General features: G+C 31.1%; 1 protein-coding gene and 1 long non-coding RNA gene across 2 annotated transcripts in view; one reads left to right on the top strand and one right to left on the bottom strand.

The window, feature by feature from the left end:
- The window catches only part of LOC105340035 (BLOC-1-related complex subunit 5), a 122,547-nt gene that overhangs the window by 84,558 nt on the left and 17,875 nt on the right, over positions 1 to 20,114 (top strand). The gene's annotated exons all lie outside the window — the stretch shown is intronic.
- On the bottom strand, positions 49 to 19,235 carry LOC136271123 (uncharacterized). The gene is made up of 3 exons (XR_010708955.1): positions 19,173 to 19,235; positions 1,306 to 1,391; positions 49 to 371 (listed from the first exon to the last, which is right to left on the bottom strand). It is a non-coding gene; the product is annotated as an uncharacterized lncRNA (long non-coding RNA).

Below are 20,114 nucleotides of genomic sequence, written 5' to 3' on the forward strand. Positions count from 1 at the left end.
TTGTAGATTATGTTGGTAGAGAATAAACTTAATTAACTAAAAAGTTGTTTTTTTCTAAAATGTTTTATTTTTTATTTTTCTGTTTTTCTTGTAATTGTCCACACCAGGTGGACCATTGAAAGAAAGTTAACTCTGCCATCTTTGTTGCGATTTCTTTACCAACAAGTTTGCATGACAGTCCCTTTCAAATTACTAAAGCATCTTTATTGATAATAATTTCATTTCTTTTTTAACTGTTAAACTTGTGTTGTCAACACATTGCAATTGTGATTGGGCGGTTATAAATTGTAAAGTATATAGCCTTATGTATCTTGTTAGTCTCAGGATCTTTCGAACTCTAAATTTTCTGCCAGGTCTCTACAAAGAACAACCTGCAAAAGAAATTGCAAGTAGAATTTTATTTCAAATATTTGATAGAATTTTTGTAACTTGTTTTCCTTTCACCCAAGATAAACATTTATTCATCTATACTATGACTGACATTTGTTGGGATTTTACATAAGAAAAAGCTTCCGTGTGTAAATCGTCACATTTTGGCACAGGAATTCTAGATCTATTAAGATAAATCATATAAGAGGGTGATAAATTATAAAAAAAATAAATAAATAAAAATTGAAATACATATAATCTAATCTCGGCAATAATGAAAAAAGTCCATTCCTTTATCTCTTTATTCAATTCATAACAATTACGAGATTAAGAAAATGGAAAACGGCAATGCTATGTTCTTTTTTGTTCGTTTGTTTGTTTGTTTATTTGTTGGTTTTTTGTGGGTTTTTTTTTTTGGGGGGGGGGGTGTTTTTTTGTTTTTTAGTATAACATACGTATATGAGGGATTATATGAACTCTTCAAGATTTTCTCATCATTTCTCAGTAAAAAAGATGATGTAAATCAAATTGAAAGGAATAATTGGCAGTGTTTAGTTCTAGTGTTGTTATGCATTAAATTCATGTAATACTTATTAGAGATGTTTGGTCCGATATGATATCAAAAGTTGACAGTGCAATAATCACCGAATTTTTTTTAGAGTTCCTGTAAGGAAATTATTTTTATTTTCTTTAAATATGTCTAACTTTGTAAGGAGGCCTGAATCATTAGTGTGAATAGATGAAAGTCTATAACTTTTAGAAATAATTAGATTGTTTGTAAAGTTGTTTGATACTGTAATTGCCAAAAACTTGGACCATGCAGCTTTACGTTACAATATTTGAATAAAAAAACACAAGTCTTGTACAAAAAACTGTTCAATGAAAACCGAAAAGCTAAACCGCGATTTCTTTATTTCAAAAAAGATGTTAGTCTACCGTTATTCTGTAACCAATAGTCCCAGGTTTGTACTCATTAAGTTTGTCTTCGGATCTCTTATCCTCCATAATATCATCCCATCGGCCTATAAAGTAAAACAACAGAAATTTTTTGCAAGGTATTGTTTCTATAAAATTTCAGTTAAATAGTTTTTTTTTCTTTTCGTCTTAAAGCAATATGAGCTGTATTTTTATGTAAGTTAAAAAAACCTGTTAGAATGATAAGTTTACATGTAACTTAAACTTTTATGATAAATAAGATTTGAAAAAATAACTACATTTTGTCAGAAGAAATTTTTCTCTTCCAAGGAATATATAGCAAATTAATTTTTGTACACTGTCAGGATGACAATAACTCAATTCTGCTCCAAATAACGCTTTTTAACGGCTTTTCACACACAAATAAAGATAACAGAAAATTAAAAGCCATGATATTTTTGTCATTTTAGCAGAAAATAACATTTTCGTAAAAAAATAAATTTCAACATGAAAATTGCAGCCCATATTGCTTATAAATAAAACAATTCTGCTTTTTTTATAATGACTTCCGATTTGAATTGATGATGAAATTAAACTTTCCCTGAAGTCCAATTCATTTGAATGAGATTATGATAAATAATAAACAGACCATTGGAATACATATTCTAGCCTCGATCGGCCAGGCAAGACTCAGCACTTTTATGTTTCAATAATTGCTAATCGTAATCAAACTGAGGAAAACTAGGATGTCGTGATTTATTTTTCAGTAGTATAACATATACGAGGGTTAATAGGAAATTTGAATTTGATTTAGATGTTGGATTTAGCGTCCTGTGATCTTGTAGTGTATCATTGCTGTATGACTTAACAATTTTCCGAAAACCGTGATATTTTTAATTGAGAGAATATCAATAACAAGAAGGCACCTTTTTAAAAAATGCTCTTTTGAAAGACTTATCGACTCGATTAATGGCTGCTTTGTCGCATTGACACCAAAATCATCGGGTCGCTATACTCTAAAAATTACGAACTGGTGAATCATCTGGTCACCGTTACTTGTTTTCAAAACAGATGAAATTTTTACCAAAAAAAAAAAACTAAAACAAAAATAAAACAACAAAAAGGCAGGGTTTTACAGTTTTCGTTATCTTAAACTGTTGGTCTACTGGTAATAGTTTCGGTTTCTATTCACTGAGTTTTTAGGATTTAGGATCTTCCATACTCCAAATCGTCTGTCAGATCGTCGCACCTACCGACTTGTATAAAACGCATTTCAGTGTAATAATACAAAAAGTTTTTTTATCATCTTTTTGAAGTATCTATTTCTAATTTTTATAATCCTATGATAAACAAATATTCTATATCATAAATACGTTATGTTTGCTTTGGTTGTGAGTTTGCGGTTTATTTTTTATCTATTTTTTTTACATTTTAGCACAGCATTTTAATATAATGAAAAGGCATTTGAGATTGTGATGAAAGATTATAAACAACTATTTTGCTACATTTACATGTATTCTTGCCTCGATTAATCGAATAGGTGAAGCACTATTGCAGTCACTGTAATTTAATTCAAAAATAAAGGAAAAATTGTATAAGAATAATTTCAATGAAAAACAAAAAAATCAAAAGTGAATACATGAAGGTATTAAAATTAAATGAATAAGAAAAAAAGTTGGGGTGGGGAGAAATTTTTTTTACCAACATCTTTGAACGAGCCTGTGTTGTTTTCAAATTCGGGGAGCCTTATATTTAAAAAGGGCATTCCATTATTGAATTTTAAGGAAACACTGTTTTTCAAAAGCTTTAAAAGTCGAATCCAAAATACAAAAAGCTTCGACTGCAAATCCATGTGCGTTATACAACTATTAAAGTTTGAATTGATTTTAAATGCGGGAGTGAAATATCTAGGCGATAGTCAAGCATGATCAATTGTGCCAAAGAAGCAAAGTATGCTTTACATCTAGGAATTTGGGTTTGATATTTCTTGAATACTGCAAAGTTACACTTGTGGCAATACAAAAGAAGCATGAAATTTTTAAAATTTTGACTTGCTGTAAATGTGTTGTACGATTTTCATTCCGACAGACTGAAAACTACTATAATTCTACGGATAAACAGTTTTATGTTGGACCATAGGAAGTTAAAGTTCATTAAAAAAGACATGTATGTTTTGGGAAAACCTTTTGCTTAAAATGTAGTTACGTCAAATTTAGAATACCTTCTCAATTTAATAAATGGTTCAACTTTAGATTCTGATCATCTAGCTACCAATGTTTGAGTATATCCAAAATGTGAGATTTTTAAAGGTAATGAAATTGGAACTTAAATGATTATGCCTGTGTCGCAGTACTTCCATACCTGAAATTAATAAAACTTTTGTCCATAACAATGATAGCCCATAAAATCAAATGCAAATCGATGTTTAATGCATCAGTTCAAATCAACTTTTAACATACAAGATTTCAGAAATCAAAGAGCGTAGATCTAGTCTTGTCCTAAATTCAGAAATGATTAATTCCACTATCGTGTGGTGTTGTAGAAAAGAACAAAAGAACAGTGTTCGTAAACAAAAATTGCAGACAATGAAAATTTTATTTATACTTATATCTAAAATTAAAAAAAACGAGTAAAATACTTCATATAAGGTTAATAATTTCGATACTGTTTAAGGAAGTCTTCAAGTTACTAAAAGACTGATATATATTACGTTTTTATAAATGATGGCCAAGTTTTTTATTCCTTTTTCAAAAACCAGCTCCTTTTAAATATGGCATTGCTTACCGGCCGCGGTCTTACTATTCACTTTAAGCAGTCCCTTCTGGTTTTTAACATGTATGATTTGAATCGTTGAATACCTTTTCAAGGCAACAACAAATAAAAAAGGACGCTTGTAAGTATATTTTAAAATTCATTTCTTGTGATTAGAATAAGAAGCTATGTTATCTGCCCAATAATCACTAGTGCAATATATGCATCAATTACCAAGTACTTCAAAATTATGCAACCTAGTTAACACCCAAACTTAACAACTTGATTTTTATTTTTCAATTTAAATTTGAACAGTTTCTTTTTTCAAAAGTGTCATTTAGCCAGAATATGCAACCTTGTTAACAAACAAAATCAAAAAAGAAAAAGAAACAAAAAACACAAAAAATAAAAAACAACAAAAAAACCAAAAGCATCATAATTTGGAAACGAAAGCTAATAACGAGATTACACAACAAGAGAAAGTATATGTGCCAATTAAACACTGACTTCTAATTATTCAATCACAAAGACTGATTTTTTACTGTTTGTTTGCCTTTCTGGTTACGAACAAACTAACGATTGACAGACAAAATCAATTTTGCATGCCTATATATAACACATTTATACATTATCAATATTTTTCGGGATGTTTTGTAGTCTAACAAGGTATGATGCTCATATATCCTCATAAAAAGTTACTTTTTAAATATAATAAAAAAAAAATAAAAAAAAAAAAACAAATAAAATAAAAATCTCTATATTACCCAAAATAAGGGATGTCTAAAAAAGTTTGATTTCGGTTTTATCATTTGATATAAAAAATAAAGATGTTTAAAAAATATGCCAAGTCCTTTTCATCTGATATGTGTTAAATTGATAATATGAGATTGCAGTGTGACTTATTAATATTACGTTTTAAACTTCTTGAAAATATTTTTAAGAGCGATCAAACTTTTATTAAGCTGTATCAATTCTTTTTTAACGTCTGGAGTAACGTGTGCCCTAATGCGTGACATTACAAAATAAACATTGTATTCCGATTATCACTGTAAAACAATAATAGCTAAAGATGTACATTTATGAAAAACAGCCTTAATTAGATCTGACATAGAATGCTTTTATAAGACGAGAGAGAGAGAGAGAGAAAGAGAAAGAAAGAGAGAGAGATTATTTTGTAATTTTGTTACATTTCACATTACATGACACTACTTTAGATAAGAGGGGCACTCAGAATTGCCGCATGATCGAAGTATCTATTATATAAATGCAGATTATTGAACAGTGATATGGTACCAATGATCAATTTATACATGAAAGAAATAAGAAATCCTACTGTTTATTCGGTTACATCTATGTAAACTCTTTTTACATAACTCCATGTAATCTGGTTATCTAGAAATCTGGTTACTGTTAACCGACTAATGAATGAATGACAGGACATCATCTCATTGCGTAAATTTATCAATGAAATCAGAAACAGTACTTTTCTTTATTCCCCGCCATAATTGGTTGTCACTCACAATGATAAAACCCTCAACTTACGGGAGTGGTCTCACACACACTGTTCGCTGTCACAATAGCGCCGTTATTGGTTCAAATTGGCTCAGCCTATAGAAATAAGTAGGCAGTTGATACACTTTGTGTACTTGAGACACGCAACCACACTGAATATAAATATGCCAAGGGCCTTTGAATTAACGGACAGGTGGTACAAAATCATGTTCATGTTCATTAAATAATAAAAAATATTTCAGGTTGTAACAACCCCCATTAAAACTAGAATCAGTGAAGAACACAGCTCATCAATAATTAGTGTACTAAAAGTCCCAGCAGCGGCTGATCTCCGCGTTTTGTATATTACTGTAGTTTAGACTAATATATCTCCGAGTTTTGTCGATTTTGAGTGCGATATTAGTTATACGTCAGAGTCGGCCGAGACAGCAATCGGCTACAAAGTAAACAAAACAGGACAATGAATTTACCGAGAATATGTGTTTTGCTAATGATAATATTAAAACCCTCTCCCGAATACAAAGTAATGAGATTACAAGATATCTCTATAGAATATGCAAAGGAGATTTATTGGTTTACAGAGCTATATTATTGAAGATTTTGTAATAATATATAAAGGAAAAAAAATAATCTTATAACTCTGAGATTTATATGGCAAATTATCATCCTGTCAACCAGACATGCAAGAAATTGATTAGAATCTCATTCTTCAGTAAAGTTTTAAACTGACAATGCACAGATCTCCGCCCCCAGCATCTGGGAGGCACATTGATCCAATCTTGTGGATCAAAAACACCAATCTTAATTAGGTTGATATTGATTTAATTATATATGAATAATAAGGTGATAAGTCAATAAGTGATTTTTCAATCGAACTAATATTTTGTTTCATTATATCAAGAATGAAATATTATTGCACTGTCGATCTAAATCTAATGTTAGTATATGAGAATTCAATGGTATAGCAAACATTTCGTTGTTTGTTTTTGGTTCAATCACAAAAATTGAATGTATTATAGGAAACTCAGAAATACTGGTGAAATTAAAATGATATTTACGATTTAAAAAAACCCATCTAAATTCCATTTGAATTTACTCACTAGAAAACAAAACAAGGAGCCTGATACATTTTGATATTTGGATATTATGTAAAAAGACATTGGTTTTAATAAAGGCGCAGAAGAATTAATTATTTGTTTGTCACAACTAGGGTTCTACATAAGGTTGTGGGAACATCAAAATAGTTCCTAATCATATAATGTACTTAAGAAACAGAGAGAAAAATATTTATTTCCAAAAAGCAACGTCAACCAATTATGACAGAGAAGATAATGGCTTTTATCAAATCCTTTTATCTCACGTGATCTAAACGTACAAGTAAGCTTTTCTGATCATTCTTTTGTCCAATGTCCGTCTGCATGTCCGTTCGTAAACCTGTTACATAGTACTTCTTCTCAACAACTTGACCTAGAATATCTTTGGATGAAGAGAAATTTAAGTTTATTAAAATGAAGGGACATATCGGATTTCTCATCTTAGGAGAAATACTTTAGAATAATATACTACTTCTAGCTTCCTGAGCTAAAAGCTCAAGTGAGCTTTTCTAATTAAAATGTCTGTTGTCTGTCATATCGTCGTTGTTGTCATTGTCGTTTTTTTTAAATCTTATTCTCAAACACCAATCTTCCTCCTTTTGGTCAGAAGAGCTGAAACTTGTGTAGAAGCATCCTTAGGTACTGTAGATTCAAGTCTTTTAAATCATGATTCCCCGGGGTAGGATCGGGCCACACTGGAGTCAAATTTTTACATTGTAATATATAGAGAAAATTTATATAAAAATCTTCTTCTCAAAAGTAATATGGCCCGAAAAGATGCAACTTTTGTGGAAATATCCTTAGGTAGTGTAGATTAAGTTTGTTGATATCATAATCCTCGGGGGTAAGAAGGGGTCACACTGGGGAGGCATCCTCAGGCAGTGTATATTTAAGCTGTTCAAATCATGATTTCCAGGGACAGAGTGGGGAAACAATTGGATGAAATTATTACCAAAAAAATACATTGAGAGGAATGAAAAGAGAAAACTCTTTCAAAAAAATTTCTTAAATAAAACATCTGGCAGAAAAGTTAAAACCTTTGCGAAATCACCCCCGGTAGTGTAGATTCAAAATCGTTTAAACCATGATCCCGGAGAGGGGGAGGGATAATTCACAATGAATATTTAAAACACATTGAATTCATATTGAATATTTTAATAGGTAAGATAAGCTGGAACATGGTAAAAGCATCCTCACCTTTGTTCAAATTATCCTCATAGTTACATGTAATAGAACCATGATGTGGGTGAAATTTTACACAGGAACAAACAGAGAACTATTTGTTTAACCCGTGGCTTGAAACGATGTAGATATGGGACGAGTATTTAACGTAGGCACATTGTGATAACATAAGATTGCAACAAGCTAACACAATCTTCATCTGAATATGAATTGATATAAACTGATGAATAATTTGTTTTTCAATACAGACTACATGTAATATGTTGTTTCTCATAAAAAAAAAGCCCGTTTAAGAGCAGTCCTAGAAGTTCTATTGTCTTTCTTTTATTTTCCCGGAAGTATGTAGTCTGTTTTTATCATTTTTCCCCTGGGCAATAAATAAAGTCGTGAGCAAAACTGTAAATCTACTATAGAATCATTTTCTTTTCTTTTTTTTAAATTTTTTTGTGAAAGCATGTCGATAGAAAATAAGTATTATGTTTCATAAAGAAAACATAAATGTTTTGCCTTCTTAATAAAAAGAGATCAATTTCAAGGTCAAACATGCTAAGTACAAAGGCTGAAATTTAAAGTGGAAATAAATATGTATTCCACGATCAATTTAACTATTTTCATTACATAGATAAGAAGTTACCTTGATGAAAAAGACAAACAACAAATATTAACGTCATTTTCTCTTTATTTTGCGGGGATTATTTTACTCTCACGTGAAATTTTACGAAAATATTCAAAGTAATGGACCATTAATAATCCGTGTCACCTGACTGGCTAGACTAAGTAAAGGTTACATTTTGTAAAATGTACATGAATTTTGTTGATAAGGTTAATAAATATTTCGCTGTGAAAAAATTGTTTGTGTACAACTCAAGGGTGTAGCAATAGTAAATTGGGTCACAGAGGGGTAGCTATAAAACCAATGCTTTATCTGTTTAAATGTATTGGTTTAATTTTTAATCTTAATTCCTTATTTAAAAAATTGAACAGCTATATATGGAGAGTACAAATAGTAAACTAAAACGTAATATCTAAGTATTCAAAAATACATATTTTGTGTACATTAGATCTGTGTTATCTCTGATATCCGATGTTAAAGCTGAACACCGCTCGTAAATAGGCATACGCCATATTAGTTTTCTATCTCCGATATCCCACATTAGGGTATACTCTCCGATTTCGTTACGCCTGATTGCTTTCAAGTCACTACTATCGACGTGACAAAACCTCCGTGTTTCAAGGGGCGCCAAGAGGGGTAATGAAATGAAAATGAAAAAATAAAAAACACAACTGAAAAAGAAACCCTTTATATCACTCTTCCGTAAAATGCGCACAGCAATGAAATGTTCTCCTGCATTTAAAAGGGTTACAGGCCTCTCGCGGAACCTTTATTCAACTGTAGTACTGTACGCGTTTGTACGTTGGAATATTCATCCGGCAAAGTCACACGTGCTTTCGAACAACGGCTGCCTGTCGACAAATATCTGCAAAGCTTCCACAATAGGTAAAATTAGGGTATATAAATACCTAAATAGAAAATATTTCTCCAATGACAATAAAATGTACACAAACTCGCGTTTTCAAAGACACCACGTTTCACTGACATCCATCCCTCCGATATTTGTCATTGGACTAAACTGCGCATGTGTAATAGAAAACAAAAGTAGCACTTTGTTGACCCTGACCATTGTAGTCGAATGGAAGTCGTGTACATGTGTCGGTTATCTTGCATTGCTACTTTGCTTATATTTTACTGCATTTATGGCATTTTGCTGTATTTGTTGCATAGCACTAACCTGTGCAATTGATGCCATTTTTTACTTGGAGTCTTTCTTCACTCATTGCGAAATGGTACGCGAGTACTCGGTCAGCGTGTTCGAGGACTTTATTTACGACGGCAAAGCGTGGGTAGCACCTACATAGGTGAAACCCTAACATCGAAATGCGTTGGACCGTTAACTAACAAAAGGCTTATATAGGGGTTCTGGAATGAAAGGCGAATTGGAAAGAAATATGGCGGACAATGCCTATTTACGAGCGGTGTTCAGCTTTAAGATGATTTCTTTAGAGGTACGCGATAGATTAAATTGACTGATATTTTAGAAAATAAAACAGATACATCAAAGGTCAAAATCTTCTTATTTTGTTTGTTTAAAAAGTATGGAATAGGCAAAAGATGAATCATTATGTCACATCAAACTTTTAATTCGATATACATTACCTGCGTCGAGTGCTATTGAGATGACCTTATCTCGCGCTGTGTGCGCACTCCCTGTCAATGTAGTTAGTCAATTGATATTTTCATCTCAATGTGTTTAGACTTTATATGATTTAGGGGGATATTCAATAGCGAAAACGGTAAGTATAAAAAGATCAAAAAGACTTTGAAAAGCATACCTGTATATAGGACATTTGGTTTTTTATACTTGAAATTTCTTTAATAATTTAAATAGAAAATGTATAACAAGGGTACAATGTAATAATGTTGATGTACACTGTGGGCCGTAAGGTAGGTGTGCTGTTCTTATTCTCTTTTGAGAAGTGGACAGGCAATTTAAATTAAAGAATTAAAATATGAGGGCTTGCGAAGAGAAGTGGATGTAGGTTATGCCTGCCCACTTCTCAAAAGAGAATACTGTATTCTCACTAAAGGTTCACTAAAAAGTGTCATCGCACTGTCATCTTCAGTATATGTTTATACTATGAGCGATAATATATTAGTACAGTACAATACAATATTTTCTGTTATCAATATTAGGATTATTAGAATAACCATTAATTTTAAAATGTGTCGTAAGGACATTTTGAAAAAAAAATTGTTTGGTGACATGCAAAACTTGATATTTTTTTACCATTATACTCATATGCCTGTTTTTTTCTATAAACCAACATGTTTTAAAAATCCTTGAGCATTATGTCACTTCATCGTGAGAACGAAAATACCCATATGTGGTAGTACATGATAAGTGTTTATATTACGACTCAAGCAATGTCCTGGTCGAAAATGGATAAGGTTTCATCAGATGGAAGTCAATGATATCAGGGCAAATTTTTCCTTCATTAAAATGACAATTGATCTAAAAATCCACCAAAAACTAATAATAATTGAATTAAATCAAAAGGATATATATATTTCAAAACTGTATCTGACTATCTTCATAAAACCATCGCTGTATTGTGTGGGGATTGGTAGCTAATATTCGGTGAAATATGCGGTACTGGAACCATCTTAACTGAAAGTCTTTTTTTCATTTTTTTCTGTCAAATGAAAAACAAGATCACATTTACCACCAGATTTTATCAACATGAAGATTAAATATCAATTCCTATTTTTTCTCACTGTTTGGTTTGTTTCTAATATTAACAATTAAGTCATCATAAATACCTTTTGAGCCTTTCTTGCTCCTGAATATTATTTTAAATATTCGGGTAGAAATGAGAGTTGTTCAGAATCCAAAGGTAAATAAAGTTTCCGTATACACGTACAATTAGATAATCCATAAAAAGTAGTAAATGGTACTGCAATACTATACTGTGTACAAAATTCTTCCTAACTTATCTGGCCATTAGGCTGATAGAGGTCACTTATATAATGCATGTATATATATAATATATACCTTTTTCGAACCAATGTTGGTAGAATATATCATTAATTTTGACTTTTTCATTGTACAATAGTGGATTCTTAATTGAGATTTAAGTATCAATACATTTGTTAATTCATAAAATGCAAACAGTACATCTGTCCAAACAATATTAATACATAAACAAACAAGGTTCTTGTATACATATTGCAAAAAGGTGTCAAATTAACAACCTTTGGAAAATAGTACTTTATAAAAGTCTTCCATACTGATGAACATGAACAATTGATCAATAATCTTCGAATCTATGTAATTTTGTGGCTTTGCATAAAAGATTTAATATATAAGGTATAACAATTGTAGCCTACCTTTTTCATTACTTAGAATTGTGCAGTTTTTAGATACTTTATGTGTTTTAGAATTCAGTCATATTTTTTTTTATTTAGTTGTATAGTTGTACTTGGAGGATTGGGTAAGCTAATCAACAAGTGTGTTATTCAGAAATTATTAGAGTTGTTACTACAGTTTTCTATCTGCTGTTGTCAATAACCTTCTAGACCATGGCGTAATCATATGCTTCATTTGAAGTTTATTCAAAATGGTTAGATATTTTTGTTATTTGAGAGAGAGAGAGAGAGAGAGAGAGAGAGAGAGAGAGATGTTGAGCAGGATTATGTAAGCTTATCAACCAGTGTGTTATTTCAGAAATTATTAGAGTTTTTACAAAAGTTATTCTACCTGATGTTATATGCCTTATTTACTGAAGTTTATTTTAATAGTTTAATTCAATCATTATATCATCAATCATTGTGTGATAGAGAGAGAGAGAAAGAGAGAGAGAGAGAGAGAGAGAGAGAGAGAGAGAGCGAGCTGTTGAACAGGAAGATACATGCACGTAGTGATTGAATGTAACTACTTGTAAATTAGCGATGCCTTAAAGTGGGTGAATGTTATCAAATTGTAAATAAACGAAACCAAGGGTGGTTGAATGTTAACGTAAGTGTGATCCACTTCTATTTAAAGAAATCATCATTTATGGCAACCATTAGTATACGCTACCAATTGATTTTAAAAAGGATTCTCAATCTGATCTTGATAGTGAACCACATTCATTCTCTGTTGAAAAGGACAATTAAGCATAACCAATAAACCCCTTATTTATTCAAATTCTCCTGTCAACTTATCATCAGATCTGCAATGCATAGCCTCAAACTTGTCATATGGTTCTCCCTTTAATTCTTTTATTGAAAACTGTGCATTGTACTTGAAAATTGATGAATTTTTGCATGACTGCCGGAAGCTTAACAACATTGCCCCCCCCCCCCCCAAAAAAAAAAACAAAAAACAAAAACAAAACGATGGAATGCTTACAGACATTGAGTGAAATGGTTATTATTGACACTGCATCATCTTCTGGGCTACTTAGCTTAGTTACAGAAACATAGCAATTGTAGTTGCTTTTGCATATCCTATTCTCTTACGCGTCATATGACGATCATTTTAATATAATTACTTTTTATATAATTATGTATGATATACTAGTATTCCTCACCAAAAGAAAACGTAAGCTATCCAAAATTAAATTGTAATCGTTTAAAATCCGTGCAAATAACATACATGTGTTTAATATTCTAGCACAGGAAATATTTGATAATCGATATTTCATGGCTTAATTAATTGTTTCTAATAGATAAGTTCTCAAGCAGTCATGTCAGAACAGCTTTATTGTCAGAACTTTTCCACATCGATATTTCAGGTGGGGTACATGTATATACAGAAAACATAAATTGTGGAATTCGGATCGAATCACAGCGGTAAACAGTCAATTAACTGTCCACTGGAAATGTATCATTACGTCTTATTTGACTTTTTTTACAACCTACTTATGTACTTGTAAAATGGAAATGCCATTCTTTGTGCGATTTTTCACCAAACATAACTTAGCGTAATAAGATTACCACTCATTGATATATATTCACACATATAACAGAAATGTGTCAGACTGATGAGAAAGCACTACACTCTTTTTATCACTGAAACGTTTTTAGCCTTACTTATTTCAATTATGCGATTTTCCCTATTAAAGCATGTAAGTAATTCTCTTTCTTAAGTTTGTTCTTACATCTGATTTCTGACAAGCGTGTTAAGGTCATTAAAACGGATGTCGAGTTTTGATTCTTCCCTGCAAAAGCTTCCTGTATTTTAATCGGAAGTATCCTAAACTTTTGTCACGTGACAGAAGTTTATTTAAGCGGAGACGAAACGCAAAGAAGCAGTCTAGACGCGAACTTCTGACAGAGAAGATCGGTGAAACACAAGGTAATTGTTTAAACTAGGTCTTACGTGCCCCAATAAGGCTTCCGAAACCAATTAAAAAATCTTGTAGATTTTACAATAATTACAATAAGATTCATACAAAGCATATGTATGAAGGTTTCCTTTTCCTTTTATTGCTAATATTCAGGTTAGCCCAAATATGTCGTTCTGTTACTGCACCAATCAAATAGATGGTGGTGGAGGCAGTGAAAGATAGGCCAAAGACCCTGTGTAAAAAGGGACATTGCCACGATTTGGGTCAAAATTTTTTTTTCTGATTTTAATGTTTACAATGCTTCGTTGATTTATAAGCGAGTGAAAGAGCTTACAATTCTTTGCTATTTAAACAAAGCTTTTGCTTACATTTCGAATAAAATGTAGACCCAATTCATGCAAATTGAACCTTCCTCAGTTTGAAATATATCGAATCAATATTATAAAATAAGTATTTTTGTCGGACTTTTTGTGCTTAATGTATTTAGTTACTGCTTTGGAAAACCAGAAAGTGACCCGCAATATTCTAAAGCGGTGATGTCACAAGAACTATTGTCAAAGTCACTACTTCACACTACAAAATATGTAAATTCTACTGTTTCATCGTAAAGGCGCTGATAAAACACAGGTAAAAATCCAGGTAAAATCTATTACTGAAAGCAGACTACGATTGCTATCACAACACAAATCACACCTATTGCTCTATACCCAATTTTAAAATGTGTGCAATACAGGAACATACCATACTAGATAAGCAATCAATTATATTACAAACTTATCATTATTCACATTTAAATTTTTTAAAAAAAAATTCCAGAGAGAGAGAGAGAGAGAGAGAGAGAGAGAGAGAGAGAGAGAGAGAGAAGAGCAATCTGAAACACGTTCGTCACAAATAAAACTTGGCTTGAAGTATCTTTGGGTGAAGGGGATTCAAATTTGTTACAATATATGGCCACTCCCTTTTTCAAGGAGATATAATTCATGTATAGAATAATTAGGAATAATGTACGAAATTGTGTGCAGGCATCCTCGGGTACACTGAAATTCAATTTGTCCAATCCATTATCCCTGTAGGTAGAGTTTAGGTAGAGTTGAGCCACAATCGTGAATGGGCTGTTACATTTTTACAGAGAAATAAACACAGTGTTTTCAAAAAATATTTTGGTAAGAAAATTTTTAAAAAGCATTCTCATATATTGTAGATCTTCTGATTTTGTCGAAATTATAACCTTAGGGGTAGGTTGGTCGTAATGAAGTGGAAAATTTACATAAAAATTTAAAAAAAATACTAAAAATTAAAAAAATCTCCAGTTCAAAATCCCAATTTGTTTAAATCAAAATCATGACGTGGTAGAGTCATAATGGGGTTGAATATTTACTCAGTAATGAATACACCAATATTTGTTTTCGGAGAAAGTCCACTGATATAATTTGTCTATGATGTTACTAATATCCAAGCACTCAACTTGTTGATCCTTTCTTAACGTTTATCTTTGGACAATTGGTGGGCTTAAAAAGGACTTCATATTTGTGTATAAGTCATGTAGATATCGTTTAGATCTTTTGGCGAACTGCAATTGATGAACGATGTGGCCCCCGACGTCTTGTTTATGATGTTTCCGTGTAATTCAAATGCATGTAATTTTTCGTTTATCTGACGACTCAAAATTTAAACAAATACTTAAGACAAGTAAAAAATCAAAATAACGTGCTCATAAACATTACAAGTCAAATAATAAAATATTGAACTAAAAATAGCTTTCTAAATATAAAAGGATTGGATTAATCAAAACATAGTGTCACTGTTATATTCTTAATGCAATCTGTAAACAATAAGATGACTTAGAGATTATAACATTAAAAAAGTGGTTTATGCAAGTATGCAGTTTAAACATTATTAAAACGAATAGAAACTCAAACACTATAGATTGTATAATCTAATTCTTTTAAAATAAACTATTGATAAAGCTTCATGTACATGTTTTCATGTCTAAACATTTTGCAGTATTTTCTTTATCTTAATTTGAACTAGTTTTGATTGCAGTGCAAGAGCAAAACCAAGTTAACATAATATAAGGCAGGTGTTTTGGTTCAGTGCATATTCACAGGTTTTATATCTAAATAGAAAACTTGACATAGCAATTTAAATGACTAAAAATGTAATATTCGGTTAATTCAGTTTCATTTTTTACCCTAGAGCCAGTTAACTAAAGTAGTACAGTGTATGACCACCATTTGTATCATCAGACGTTCCTTCGTTGTAATAGAACCACAGGGTAAGTATTAATGTTTGTTTATTTTTTTTGAAGAGGAATTATATATAGGAGACCATATCGTCAGGGAAGAGTGTTACTTTAACCTTAGTTTGTATGCGTGTTTTAAAAGAACAATTACCTAATTCAATCTAAAAAATACAGATAACAACCATTAGACGGATAAAAGAACAACATTTCAGTAATTTGGTTTTTACCATTAGTATTACATTACTGTTCGTTAAAAAAACCACACACACATGTCATATTCTTTTAATTAAATGTAATACAACATTCAAGTTAATATCTCGTGGGCCACTTTACTTAGTTACAGAGGAAAGTAGCATTTACATTTTTAATTATGCTTTTACTTTTTTGTAATGGGACGAAACTTACAAGAATTTCCTCCTTAAAGAAAACCACATTTAGATATTCCAAATCAACCTTTTCGAAATATGTATTTTATATAGTATGCTCTTATAATATACATGCCAAGAGTTGGTAAACCGGGAACATTAAATTGAACGCCGATGTGATACAAACTATATCGGTTGTAAAATAATGAATTATCTTATTATTTAAATTAAATTACATTGTGAAGAACTCTTGTTAATGAAAAGTTTAGTAACACAAACAGGATAACTTATATTAAACAAATAATAAGGACAACCGAAAGACTCAAATAGTAAAGAATCCTAACCTTCTTGAACTAATGCGGGCAACTTCCCATTGTGTGATTTTTTTCTTCATGACTTTGATGGTAAATTGTTTAGTAATGGGCAAATTTTAGAATAAATTTCAAAGATAAACATTATCAAATATTTAAGAATTTAACAGATAACACACATGTGTATTTAAATGGATAATGACATTGGTCTGTTCTTCTATGCATTGTTTGTAAAAAAGATAACAATCATGAAAAAGAGAGAGATATACAGTAATCAAGCCATTCTAAGTGCTATGATGTACTAAGAAATGTCTTGTTTCAAAAAGAAACGGCAAGCATTTATGAGAGAGAATTCAACTTTAAATTGCTATTAAATCATTTTAACTCACCGCACATTAGCTCAGTTAAACACAAGTAAGCTCCACTAATCGATTAAGGTCAGGCATCAGCCTTCCTATTCGTCCTTAATCTTTTTACATTTTATACTTTTTCTTTAAAACTTGACCTGAAGTATCTTCGGGTGAAAGGGAAGGTAAATTTGGTTAAAATTAATGTCCACTCCCTAACTCAAGGGGACTCACTATTTTTAAAACACACTGTTTGACTAAAAAATCAAATTGTGTGGAGGCATCATAAGGTACTGAGAGATGTAATTTGTTTCAATCTTCATCCGCCTTTGGTTAGGTTGGAGCAACAGTCGTGAATGAGCTGTTTAAGTTATATACAGAGGAATTAACAGAGAAAAAAATCAAAAGTACCCCCGTGAATTTGATTTAAGTGTGTTCATGATGGGGTAAATGTAAGGAATGTCAATGTGTTTGCTTGTAAAAGCGAGTAAACAGCGAATGATCACTTGGATTAAGCTTCACTGCTCAGTGGCTGAAATTTTTGATGGGTGTTTAACTCATTCAGAGGAATGAACTGAAATTTTTTTTTATTTAAATTATTGCTTTAAAAAACACTTTGGTATGAAAAGATAAAAAACAAAAGTATCCTCATGCAGTGTAGCTTTAAGTTTGTTCAAATCATGGTCCCGGGAGTAGATTTTGATCACAATAAAGTATATTTTTTTAAAATAATTATGAATTGATTAAGAAATTCCAAAAAAACCAAACTATAAATGTTTTACTTTCTTTCGAAAAATGACAAATGAATTTATTCTACCCTGGAAACCTCATATCGTTGCCATTACTTAAACTGATTCCAAATGTTATCAAAAAGCTATTTTACAGCTTTACCATCTGTTCCCGTGACAACGGAACCTCATCAAACCAAATAAACGGTGACATGCATTTTTTTTACTTATCAAAGTCTATCAAACTGTAAAGTATGAATAAATATATGATTAAGCGTGGCCACTGAATTTTTATTCCTACACATAAATGATCTCAATTGTTTGTTGTTGTTTTTTTTTCAGTTCGGACGAATATGTTTTGTATCATTGGAAAAAAAGCAGATATTAAAGCAGTTATGGAAATAGCTATAGCATTTCCACTATTTTCCGTGATAAAATTATTTTAATCGTTTTCTCAAAGGCGATAGATCTAGACGTGAGCAAACCATTTTGAATCTACATACAAATGAAGCTAACATGCATATACATATATTTGTCTGCGCTTATTACCTCTTTTGCTTTAGGTTATATAAAGGTCTTGGCACAAATAGCCAATATATTATATAATTGCGGGAAAACATAGTAAAGTTATTAAAGCCATTGCCATAAAAGAATAATTCTAGTTTAGAATGGGAGATGCAATTTTTTGTTTAGTACGGATTTATGAAAGATTTCAAAGATCTTTTATGAACTTTACCAATAAAAAGTTATCTGGTTGAAATAGGTAACTTTTACGTAATTTTCTCTTCATTGAAAAAGGAGGAAGGAAACTCGAATAAGTGGACCGTAAACAAGCTATGTCACGTGGCTTAGCTAGGCTAATCAGAAGCTGCATTTTGTACATGGAGCTTTATAATAATGATAAAATAATATATAACTGTATAAGTATCATATAAATATATTTATCGCCTGGTTTAAAGCAACACAGCTAATAATTTCATGCTTCGAATTTTACGAATTATAATGAAAAAATCGATCTGACCTAGTTAAAAATTACCTAGGTACACAATCCCGGAAGTATTTATAAATCAAACTTCATGAAAACAACATTTTTGAAATACATGTATAGCAATGATATATAACCGATAAAAGCGGTTAAGTCAACAATCTTTTGGGACTAAAATATATTTTTTTTATACTTTTTCCCCCCTTTTGTTAGAACATGAGTTGTTCAGTTAGATTGGTCCTCTGTCTCTATCGTATATCGTGCATATCAGACAGACATTGCCAGTCTATTGTTCAGTCTTCTATACCGCCATTTTATCTACGTATACACAACTCGAGCAAAACTAAGGCCCAAACAGAACTAACAATATTATAACTGTTCGGAATATGTAAAAACAATGTTTATGGTTTAACTTGTAGACGCCATTGTCATTACAATTTAACAAAATAAAGCAAATAAGTAAATTATATGAGGTACTGTACCTTCTTTCGATATTCCTTTTTTATCACATTTCCTTATTTATTTCATTGGGTGTAAAACTCAGGGGTGTAATTTTTGAAAAATGGGGTAACCAAAGGGGTAACTATAAATGCAATATTCGCTTGAATTTATTGTTTGATTTATCTTAGTTATGTAAGATAAGATAATTTTATTTCCAAATTCTGGGCTCTTTTGGGCATACAAAGGTACATGTAAAAAAAAACCCAAAACAAATGTATTAAATTAATATTAAAACTTATTTTGTGTACATCGGGTTTGATCTTTTATTTCTAGTATTCGATCCTAAGGTGATTTCTATAGACTATAGAGATACACGATAGGTTACATCGGCTGTGGTGGTATATGGATCTCAAAAGAAAAAAAAGCTCATTTTTTATCGTTTGTTTAGTATTATATATATATATATATATATATATATATATATATATATATATATATATATATATATATATATATAATGCGAGTATGAAAGGGGCGGACAACGTATCGTAAGGTCACATCAAACTTTTAAATCGATATAACTAAGTACGTCGGCGGAATCCCAAGGAGGGCCCCACATGCATGTCATTGTTGATCAGTTGGTATCTTTCTTTCAAAACGTGAGGACTTATGCTTTAAAGGAAACCCGATTACTAAAAGTCATAATCAGTAAGTAATACTTATGATTATTCATTGATATTTTTTTCTTAGATTATGCTTTTTAAAGGTATTTTTGTACTTTTGATATCAGGTTTTTCATACTTAAGGTTTCTTTGGAGATTTAGAAAGGGTATATGTAAAACAGATGAATTAAACAGCAAGGAATTGAGTTGTTTGACTATTTCTCTTCAAATGGGTTCTTGAAAGCAATTAATTTAATCGGCTGAATTATCACTATTTTTTTCATAATCACATTTTTATAGAAATTGTGACCGCGTATATTT

The sequence above is a fragment of the Magallana gigas genome, chromosome 9 (genome assembly GCF_963853765.1).
Source record: "Magallana gigas chromosome 9, xbMagGiga1.1, whole genome shotgun sequence".
NCBI lineage: Eukaryota > Metazoa > Mollusca > Bivalvia > Ostreida > Ostreidae > Magallana > Magallana gigas.